Source organism: Microtus oregoni, unplaced genomic scaffold (assembly GCF_018167655.1).
Source record: "Microtus oregoni isolate MIOR12 unplaced genomic scaffold, Mior012 000113F_000, whole genome shotgun sequence".
Lineage (NCBI taxonomy): Eukaryota > Metazoa > Chordata > Mammalia > Rodentia > Cricetidae > Microtus > Microtus oregoni.
Window position 1 is genome coordinate 918,762 of NW_024544739.1, and position 11,992 is coordinate 930,753.

At 41.7% G+C, this 11,992-nt stretch overlaps 1 pseudogene; it reads right to left on the reverse strand.

Moving 5' to 3' along the window:
* Nucleotides 1-11,382: 11,382 nt before the first annotated feature.
* LOC121443764 lies at nucleotides 11,383-11,992 on the reverse strand (annotated as a pseudogene).

Below are 11,992 nucleotides of genomic sequence, written 5' to 3' on the forward strand. Positions count from 1 at the left end.
ATTTTTATATTACTTCATAATAATGAATATCAAGGGCCTGATCTTTCGGCACCAAGAGCCCCAGCATTTGGGTCAGTTTCTGGCCCTCGGCGCCAGCCTGGGACGGGGAGCTCGGGGGTTTCTTGGCCCCCTGTCCTTCTTGGTCTCTCTGCAGGGCCTCTACTCCCTGGGTGCTGCCTCTTTCTTCCTCGCCCACCCAGCTTCCATCCAGAGCCCTCCCCACTTCAGCCCCACAGCCCTCTTTTGGCGTGTGGCATCGCCCAGCCCAGCCTATCTGGGCGCTGTGTCCGAATACTCGGGGCTCCCGGGCGAGCAGCAGTTCCTTTGTTTCTGTGGCCTGCCTGCACCAAGCGGGGTAGGTGCTTTGTTTGTGAGCTGCCCAACCAGCATGGAGGCCTGATCTCTCGGCACCAGGAGAGCCAACATTGTGGAGAGCCAGCGTTTGGTAGGCAAGGAGACCTGATCCGGTAAAAGAAGATCCATAGGGAGCATTTGGAAGAAGAGATGGGCCGACGTCAAGGCAAGAATTCGCCCAACAAGCTGAAAAGCAACATGAAGCCCCCAGAAACAAGCGAGGGCCGACGTCAAGGCAAGAATTCGCCCAACAAGCTGAAAAGCAACATGAAGCCACCAGAAACAAGCGACCTCACAATGGGAGGACAAGAACCCCTTAATCAAGAAGAAGGAGAAAAGATTGACTTCATGAAACTGATTGACACCCTTAAACAGCATGTAAAATACGCCCTTATAGAAATGGATGAGAAATATAACAGAAAGTTTGAAGAATTGAATAAATCAGTGAATGATACCCTAGACAACCAAGGAAAAACAATCAAACAGATAATGGAAACGGTGCAAGACCTGAAAACTGAAATGGAGGCAAAGAAGAAAACACAAACAGAGGGCCGGCTGGACATGGAAAATCTAGGTAAACGAATAGAGACTACAGAAACAAGCATAACCAGCAGAATACAAGAGAAAGAAGAAAGACTCTCGGATTCTGAAGATACCATAGAGAAAATAAACACACTCATAAAAGAAAACAGCAAGTCCAACAAACTCTCATCACAAAACATTCAGGAAATATGGGACACAATAAAAAGACCAAACCTAAGAATAATAGGAGTAGAAGAAGGAGAAGAATGGCAGCTCAATTGTCCAGAAAATATATTTAACAAAATTATAGAAGAAAACTTTCCCAACCTAAAGAAAGATATACCTATGAAGGTGCAAGAAGCATACAGAACACCGAATAGGCTGGATCAAAAAAAAAAATCCCCTCGCGATATAATTATCAAAACACAAAGCATACAGAATAAGGAAAGAATATTAAGAGCTGCAAAGGAAAAAGGCCAAATTACTTATAAAGGTAAACCTATCAGACTTACACCTGACTTCTCCATGGAAACCATGAAAGCCAGAAGGTCCTGGATAGATGTACTGCAGAAACTGAGAGACCATGTGTGCAAGCCCAGATTACTATACCCAGCCAAGCTTTCATTCACTATAAATGGAGAAAATAACATTTTCCAGGATAAAAACAAATTTAAACAATACGCAGCCACAAATCCAACCTTACAGAAAGTAATAGAGGAAAATCACTAACCAAGGAGTCCAACAATGACCACAATAACTCAGACATCTAGAGACCCTTCACCAACACAAAACAAAGAAGGGAAACACACAAACTCTATGACTAAAAAAAAATGACCGGAGTTAACAACCACTGGTCATTAATATCACTTAATGTCAATGGACTCAACTCACCTATAAAAAGGCACAGGCTAAGAGATTGGATAAGAAAACAGGATCCAACATTCTGCTGTTTACAAGAAACACACCTCAACCACAAAGACAGGCACCTACTCAGAGTAAAGGGCTGGGAAAAGGCCTATCAAGCAAATGGACCTAAGAAACAGGCAGGTGTGGCCATACTAATCTCTAACAAAGTTGACTTCAAACTTAAATCAATCAGAAGAGATGGAGAGGGGCATTTTATACTCATAACAGGAACAGTTCATCAGGATGAAGTCTCAATCCTGAACATCTATGCCCCTAATATAAAATCACCCACGTACATAAACGAAACATTGCTAAAATTCAAGGCAGCCATCAAACCGCACACACTAATAGTAGGAGACTTCAACACTCCTCTCTCACCAATGGACAGGTCAATCAGACATAAACCTAACAGAGAAATAAGAGAATTAATGGAGGTAATGAATCAAATGGACTTAACAGACATCTATAGAACATCCAATCCAAATAGGAAAGAATATACCTTCTTCTCTGCCGCTCATGGAACCTTCTCGAAAATCGACCACATAGTCGGTAACAAAGCAAACATCCACAGTTACAAAAAAATATTAGTATCCACCTGTGTCTTATCAGATCACCATGGATTAAAGTTAGAATTCAACAATAATGCTACCCCCAGAAAGCATACAAAGTCATGGAAACTGAACAGTCAACTATTGAACCATACATGGATTAGGGAAGAAATAAAGACAGAAATTAAAGTCTTCCTGGAATTCAATGAAAATAAAGAAACAACATACTCGAACTTATGGGACACTATGAAAGCAGTGCTAAGAGGAAAGTTCATCGCACTAAGTGCCCACTTAAAGAAAACAGAGAAAGCTCACATTGGAGACTTAACAGCCCACCTGAAAGCTCTAGAAAAAAAAAGAAGCAGACTCACCTAGGAGGAGTAGAAGACTGGAAATAATCAAAATGAGGGCTGAAATCAACAAAATAGAAACACAGAAAACAATACAAAGAATCAATGAAACAAAAAGCTGGTTCCTGGAGAAAATCAACAAGATTGACAAACGACTATCCAAGCTAATCAAATGGCAGAGAGAGAATTTGCAAATTAATAAGATCAGAAATGAAAAGGGAGACATAACCACAGACACAGAGGAAATTCAGAGAATCATTAGATCTTACTACAAAAGCCTATATGCCACAAAATTGGAAAATGTAAAGAAAATGGATACTTTTTTAGATAAATACCATATACCAAAGTTAAATCAGGACCTGGTGAACAATCTTAATAGACCTGTTATTCGCGAAGAATTACAAGCTGTTATCAAAAACCTCCCTACCAAAAAAAGCCCAGGACCAGATGGTTTCAATGTGGAATTCTACCAGAACTTCCAAGAAGATCTAATACCTATACTCCTTAATGTATTCCACAATATAGAAACAGAAGGGTCATTACCAAACTCCTTTTATGAAGCCACAATTACTCTGATACCAAAACCACTCAAAGACTCAACCAGGAAAGAGAACTAAAGGCCAATCTCACTCATGAATATCGACACAAAAATCCTCAACAAAATACTGGCAAATAGAATCCAAGAACACATCCAAAAAATTATCCATTATGATCAAGTAGGCTGGTTCAACATATGAAAATCTATCAATGTAATCCAGCATATAAATAAACTGAAAGAAAAAAACCATATGATCATTTCATTAGATGCTGAAAAAGCATTTGACAAAATTCAACATCCATTTATGTTAAAAGTCTTGGAGAGATTAGGGATACAAGGGTCATACCTAAATATAATAAAAGCTATATACAGCAAGCCGACAGCTAGCATCAAATTAAACGGAGAGAAACTCAAAGCCATCCCACTTAACTCAGGAACATGACAAGGCTGTCCACTTTCGCCATACCTCTTCAATATAGTGCTTGAAGTTCTAGCAATAGCAATAAGACAACATAAGGGAATCAAGGGGATTCGAATTGGAAAGGACGAAGTTAAACTTTCGTTATTTGCAGATGATATGATAGTGTACATAAGTGACCCCCAAAACTCCACCAAAGAACTTTTACAGCTGATAAAAAGCTTTAGTAATGTGGCAGGATACAAGATCAACTCCAAAAAATCAGTTGCCCTCTTATACACAAAGGATATGGAAGCAGAGAGGGAAATCAGAGAAGCTTCACCGTTCACAATAGCCAAAAACAGCATAAAATATCTTGGGGTAAATCTAACCAAGGAAGTGAAAGATCTATTTGACAAGAACTTTAAGGCATTGAAGAAAGAAATTGAAGAGGATACCAAAAAATAGATGGACCTCCCTTGCTCTTGGATTGGGAGGATCAACATAGTAAAAATGGCAATTCTACCAAAGGCAATTTATAGATTCAATGCAATCCCCATCAAGATCCCATCAAAATTCTTCACAGATCTGGAGAGGACAATAATCAATTTTATATGGAAAAACAAAAAAACCCAGGATAGCCAAAACAATCCTATACAATACAGGATCTTCTGGAGGCATTACCATCCCTGACTATTACTAGCTACAGTAATGAACACAGTGTGGTACTGGCATAAAAACAGAGAAGATGACCAATGGAATTGTATAGAAGACCCGGATTTTATCCCACAAATCTATGAACACCTCATTTTTGATAAAGGAGCTAAAAGTATACAATGGAAGAAAGAAAGCATCTTCAACAAATGGTGTGGGCACAACTGGATGTCATCCTGTAGAAGAATGAAAATAGACCCTTATCTATCACCATGCACAAAACTCAAGTCCAAATGGATTAAAGACCTCAATATCAGCCCGAACACACTGAACTTGATAGAAGAGAAAGTGGGAAGTACCCTACAGGAGATGGGCACAGGAGTTCACTTCCTATGTATAGCCCCAGAAGCACAGACATTAAGGGCAACATTGAATAAATGGGACCTACTTTAACTGAGAAGCTTCTGTAAAGCAAAGGACATAGTCACGAAGACACAAAGGCAACCTACTGACTGGGAGAAGATTTTCACCAACCCCACAACAGACAAAGGTCTGATCTCCAAAATATATAGAGAACTCAAGAAACTAGACTTTAAAATGCTAATTAACCCAATTAAAAAATGGGGCACTGAACTTAACTGAGAATTCTCAGCAGAGGAATTTCAAATGGCCAAAAGACACTTAAAGTCATGCTCAACTTCCTTCGCAATCAGGGAAATGCAAATCAAAACAACTTTGAGATATCATCTTACACCTGTCAGAATGGCTAAAGTCAAAAACACCAAGGATAACCTTTGCTGGAGTGGCCGTGGAGGAACGGGTACCCTCATCCATTGCTGGTGGGAATGCAATCTTGTGCAACCACTGTGGAAGTCAGTGTTTCGGTTTCTCAGGAAATTAGGGATCAACTTAACCCTGGACCCAGCAATAACACTCCTGGGAATATACCCAAGAGATGCTCTATCATATGACAAAAGCATTTGTTCAACTATGTTCATAGCAGTATTATTTGTAATAGCCAGAACCTGGAAACAACCTAGATGCCCTTCAATGGAAGAATGGATGAAGAAAGTATGGAATATATACACGCTAGAGTACTATGCTGCGGTAAAAAACAATGACTTCTCGAATTATGCATGCAAATGGATGGAAATAGAAAACACTATCCTGAGTGAGGTGTCCCAGACCCAAAAAGTTGAACATGGGATGTACTCGCTCATAATTGGTTTCTAGCCATAAACAAGGGCCACAGAGTCTACAATAGGTGAACCTAAAGAAGCTAAGTAAGAAGTTGAACCCAAGGAAAAACATATAGTTGTCCTCTTGGCTAAGGGAAGTAGACCAAATTGCCGGGGAGAAAATTAGGATCTTGGGGGTGGGGTGGGATGGGGGTAAGGGGAGATGGGGAGAGAAAAAGTAGAAGGGAAGGAGGGGGGACTTGGGGAATCAGGAGAATTGGGATAAAGGAAAGGTGGATAGGGGAGCACGGAACCACATTTCTTAGTTAAGGGAGCCACTTTAGGGTGGGCAAGAGATTTGACCCTAGAGGGGCTACCAAGTATCCAAGATGAGGTTCCCAGTTAGTTCCTTGGGCAGCTGAGGATTGGGAACCTGAAATGCCCCTATCCTAGAGCAATACTGACGAATATCTTGCATATCATCATAGAACCTTCATCTGGTGATGGATAGAGATAGAGACAGAGACCCACACATGAGCACTGGACTGAACTCCCAAGGTCCCAATGAGGAGCAGAAGGAGGGAGAACATGAGGAAAGAAGTCGGGACCATGAGGCGTGCACCCACCCACTGAGACAGAGGAGCTGATCTACTGGGAGCTCACCAAGGCCAGCTGGACTGTAACCGAAAAAGCATGGGATAAAACCGGACTCTCTGAACATGGCGAACAATGAGGGCTGATGACACGCCAAGGACAATGGCACGGGGTTTTGATTCTATTTAATGTGCTGGCTTTGTGGAAGCCTAGCCAGTTTGGATGTTCACCTTCCTAGATATGGACAGAGAGGGGAGGACCTACGACTTACCACAGGGCAGGGAACCTGGACTGCTCTGTGGACTGGAGAGGGAGGGGGAGAGGAGTGGGGGGAGGGGGAGAAGGGTGGGAGGAGGGGGAGGGAAATGGGAGGCTGGGAGGAGGTGGAAACTTGTTTTTTGTTTATGTTTTTTTTTCTTCTTTTCTTAATAAAAAAATAATGAATATAAAAATTTCCACTTCAATTCCTCCTCCCACATACTTCTCGTTTCCCACCCAACCTCTCCACTCCTACACCAATCCAAATTGGGGGCGGGATACCTTGACCTGTGGGAAGTGCAAGCCCAGACTTCATCAATCGAGATTTAGGAAGGTATGCATCCACATAGAATAGGATCACAAAGAAGCCTGTATATGAAGTGCAGACAAATGCCAGTGCCATTACCATTGGCTTCTCAGTCTGCCCCAATTGTCAGCCACATTCAGAGCTTCCACTTTGATCCCACGTTCTTTCATTCCCAGGCCACTGGTTTAGTTGAAATCCCCTTCGTTCAGGCACAGTGTCTCAGTGTGTGGACCAAGCTATTTTATTCATGACATCCTTGCTCTTATTCTCCATCAGTCAGCTATTCAACTGGAGCTTGGAAGCTCCATCTAGTTTTGTGATTTTTACCCTGACTTGATCTCCATCATTTGCCATACAAAAGTTCCATGTTGATATTCAAGATAGTCATCAGTCTGACTATAGGACAAGGCACCCATGGTGACTATGGACATGGCACAGTGCAATCCACCTCTCCTCACCTGCCCAAGTTACTAGAGGGGTTCACCCCATGGCTCTCTAAGAACCCCTCGAAAGATAATGATCTTGACAACCCCAGAATGGCCCACTAAATTGATACCATCAGTGTATTTGCATTACTTGTTTGTGTGAGTGTGTGTTTTTAAGTCACAATAAAAACAAATGGATTGTAATATTGAAATTTCTTCTCTTCTTGCGAAGAATGTTTGCTGCAGAAATACTGTCATAGTGGTACTGAGAGTTTAAACTGTCTCAGGAAGGAGAAGTAACTAGAGAAATCCCCCAGGAGTTAGGCTCAGTGTCCCAGGAGTTATGCCCAAGGAAAGTCAATGAACTCATGGATGGAAGATAAAACTCAGCCTAAATAACACTCCAAATCATTTAGGTGGAACATGAGATACTCTTGCAACAGTTTCAAGATGTCTAAAATGCCTGGACTAGAACATAAGGGGAACACAATGATGTGGAGCTGTGAGTGCATGGCAAAACTGATTGGATTTGACAAAAATTATGGAAGCATACCAAGGAAAACACCAGTGGGACAAAACCCTAAGAAATATGTATGACAACAGATGTTGACATTTCTGAGATTTATAGACAAAGGAAAGATTTTAAATATGTCACTGTCTCACTGATGATGATTAACCCATTTGATCGTAGTGTGACTCCCTGATGTATTTAAATTAACCTGTCAACTCTGTCTATTTAGTGACAGGGAAATTTGCATTGCTTGCACAGATTAACTAAGAAGCATCATTTGCTGACAAGCAAAGGCAAGGCAAAGCAATCATAGACATGTTGTTGAATGCTGATGAGGTTATTCGGAGTTTTGTGGGTATTTTCTTAAAGGGAAATCATCGGTGACTCTCATGCATGAAGAGATCCTATCTCTGTGATGTATCTGGAAGGACTGAAATAAATAAACTAAAATAGTTTTTTTTCTCACATCCTAGTATTTTTTTTGCTATATCCAAATAAGTGTGTTGCATGAGTTTCTTCCAGTCTTTCAGCCAATAGCCACTGACATACCAGCCCATTGAGGTGTGGTCTCTCTCTCTTTCAAAAACCAACATTTACCTTCAGCTTGATCTCTTGCTTCCAGTTTCCCTTCTGGCTTCTAGGCTCCTTTCCTGATCCCGCTGAGGGCTTTAGTCAGGGCTGGTCATCTGTAAGTTTTTGCCCTTTAAAGAAATAATCATTCTATTAATCACAATACTAAAATTTTGTAGGAGATTGTTTGTGACATATGCCTTCATATATAATACAAGCAACCTGGGTGTGGAGGGTGTTCTCTCTGTTCATGTGGGAAGGCATGGCAGCAGGAGTAGATGGCTGCTCATTCTATGTATGGAAATCAGTAAGGAGTGGGAACCAAGGACAAGGATGTCCTGAAATATCAAGGCTTGTCCTTTCAGGCCCCAAAGCCTCCAGGTAGGTTCAGGGTCACCACAATCTCCAAAACCCACTGAGCGTGAAGTATTCAGAACCAGAATCCTGTGTGTGCCAAATCACATGAAATAATTTTGAGTCCACCAATCTGTTTTTCTTTTGTCCCATCCAAACCATGTTTATTACCATTAAACATAAATTGCTGCATCTTTGGTGTCCTAGAATTGCTTTAAATTGTTGCTGGGACAGTCTTACAAAACTTCCTGTGTTGTTATGAGACCTAAAGGGGACAGTTCTTATTTCAGAAATCAAAGGCTGTCGGGTTCAAACCTATGCTTAGCTGTTGGCGAGAAATTGGTTTGCCTATGGAAGGATGGATTTGACTAAGAAAGGGAGACAGCATAAATGGAGGCAGTTAACCTTACTTTTGCACAACGGCCCATTTTGAGGCCTTACTTCAGGCTCTTCTCTTCTCCTAATCTTGGTTTCTTTATTAGTTTAGGAGAAGAATTAGAACTCAATCTACATGATCTGTGAACACTCAATGAGTTAAGTATGTGTGACCACCGTGATGTCTGCCTGTCTGACAACAAGGGCAGAGTTCATGGGCATCTGACGCATAGCACAGGATTGTCAGCAATCAATCTCTGGTCCACCTAACTCTACAGCATAAGAGTAGTCATGGTTGCTCATCTGATCTTCCTCATATGACCTCCATCCACAGAGATGTCAGAAAAATCCTTCCCTGAGAGGGCAAGTTCTTTACAAATGAAAGATTATACAACAGAAGAGACATGGAAGATTTTTTTTGGGCAAGCTGTTGAAAGGATAAAGTGATGGAAGAAGGTCATTGGTTAATTAAATAAAGAATCTCCTTCCCTTGATAGGTTAGAACATAGGTGGGAGGAGTAAAGAGAACAGAATGCTGTGAGAAAGAGGAAGTGAGCTCAGAGATACCTTGCACCAGTCTCCCGGGCAGACACGGGAGCTCTGCTCTCTGAGGCAGATGGCAATGCAGCCAGCCAGCAGGTCAGACATGGTGAATCTTTCCTGGTAAGCACACCTCGGGCTGCAACATATATTATTAGAAATGGGTTAAGAGGCTGAAAATAATGGGCCAGGGAGTGTTTAAAACAATACAGTTTTTTTGTGTTCTCATTTTTGGGCATAAGCTAGCTAGGCAGCCATAGTGCTGGGACGCAGCCCTGCTGTTCAAATTACTACTATAAAGGGGGAAATGCAAGAAGGGAAGGAAGAAAAGAGAGAGAGAGATAGAGTGAGAGTGAGAGAGAGAGAGAGATGGAAGAATGGATGAATTCAATCATTCATTGGAAAGATGAGTGAATCAATGAATGAGGAGACCTAGAAGGATAAAATATGCTACATTCCCTGTGAGAGTCAGGTCATATGAAAGATGGACATTGTTTTCCACTGAGGAGGAGGCTTTTCCAATTTTGCCTTCTTTGAGCTCCAATCCCAGCCACAAGAGTGATGATGAGGACTGGGGGAAGAAGAGGTGAGGGTGTACCAGAATGCCCTGGTAGAAGTTCTCACCCAAATTGTAGCCAACTCACCTGACCTGGGACAGCTGATCTACATGCTGGACCCTAACTGGCAGTTTGACAACACTAATATTTTAACCAAGTTTGTGAAGAGGAAGGAAGCAAAAATCGCCCCGTTACAGGATGGCAGGATCCTTACATGATGGGAGTCAGACATCAATACCGTACTGGTATTTGGGGTCTGATGGGTTTGTGGTGTCTTTGCCACACTCCACCTAGCATCAGGGATTCCCTCGTTTACTGATTTGATGGAGATCGGTGCATTCATCATATGTGTGCATGTCACACATTAGTGGGCATCAATGTGTACATGTTTATCCTGTGTGTGGGTGCGTCTTTCGATGAGTTTTATAGCCCAAGTCCTACAGAACATGATCAATGAAAGGGAACACTGTTTTCCAGATATGGCAGGGCAATTATTTAAATGAACTCACAAGGGTTGGATGGCATGCAATGACCTATGAGAGTTCAAGACATACCCAATCCAGGCATGACAAAGTAGGTGGCAGAAAGAATTCTGAAAAAAGGAAGTAGGTAGCTTGACCTCCATACCACTGCAGAAGAGCAACTGGGAGTAGACACTTTTCTCTAAGAAGGAAGCTCCTGGTCACTCAACATGCTCCAGTGGAGATCAAACATCCAGTGACTTACAGCCAGTACGAATTAAACTATTCATCAAATGAAACCTAATATTCTCTGATTTTGAGTATACATTTGTGTCCCTTCCTGATTAATCTACTCTTTATCCTCTTAAGTCCGAATACCTCACTCTGATATCTGTCACATCTTTCCATTTGACATGATTTTCCCTCAAGCTTTATCCCGCCCCGAGATCCTATAACTTTTGTCCCCTCTCCACTACTTCCTAGACAGCCATCTTGTCCTTTACTACACCAAGAATCCCCAGTCCATCCTCTCCAAGGGGAAAGACCATCAATCCTGCTTTGTTTTGAGGCATGTATTTCTGTGATGCCCCATCCACCAATCACAATCCATCATTCAACAAAGAACACAACATGTTCACAAATTTTTACTTTTCAAGCAAGAATATTCCATTGGAAAAAATGCCAGGATTAATAGAAGACCTGAGGTATCTCAAAAAAAAAAAAAAAACCACATTCCCGAAACACAGTTTTAAGTGTGCCCATCAAAATTTGAGAATTTCACTTTAACAGATCTTCACCAAATCATAGACATAGATATGGAAGTCATTATTAAACTTGATGAAACACACAGAAAGTTTGGTGGGAACTTGGCAAATAATTTTACCTATCTCTTTGGTACCATCTTTTTTGTTGTACTGCACAATTTTGCCTGCCAAGGAATCCCTGCCTAATTCCAAAGTCACCTCTACTGGAGGACATTCAGGCATGATGTGGACGTTGCCTTCAATGGAGTCATCAAGATGGTGGTAATGGTACAGGACTGGATCATTCTCCTTGACAATGTAGAAACAGGTCATCATGGTCTGCTCCTCTCTGGGACCATGACACTGCACTCCTCCTTAGAGCCTGGCATGATGTGGAGGTTGCCTTCAAGGTAGTCATCCAGGACGTGGTAATTGTACAAGACCGGATCTTTCTTGTAGGTAATATAGAACCAGGTCTTCATGATTGGCACCTCCTCTAGGACCATCCCATTCCAGTCTTCCTTAGAGCCATTAGTGCCAGTGAATGCATGTTTAACTGCTCTGTCAACTATGGTGTTTGCCAGATGAGTCTCTGTCACATGAGGAAATGGCACATTATTAGGCAGGATCTTAAGTTTTAAAATCCCTTCACCGCTGTGAATCTCCAAGCCATACACACAATCAATCATATCATATTTCAACAAATATAGAGAGGTAAATGTTGGCAGTTGATCTAGAATGATGGCTTTCCTTGGGTGACTGGTTCATTGGCTTCCTTCCAGCCATGAGAAATTCTGCGGCCAACAATATTCTCCAGGGCCTCAAAAGGCTTACTCAGGATTTGCTTCTG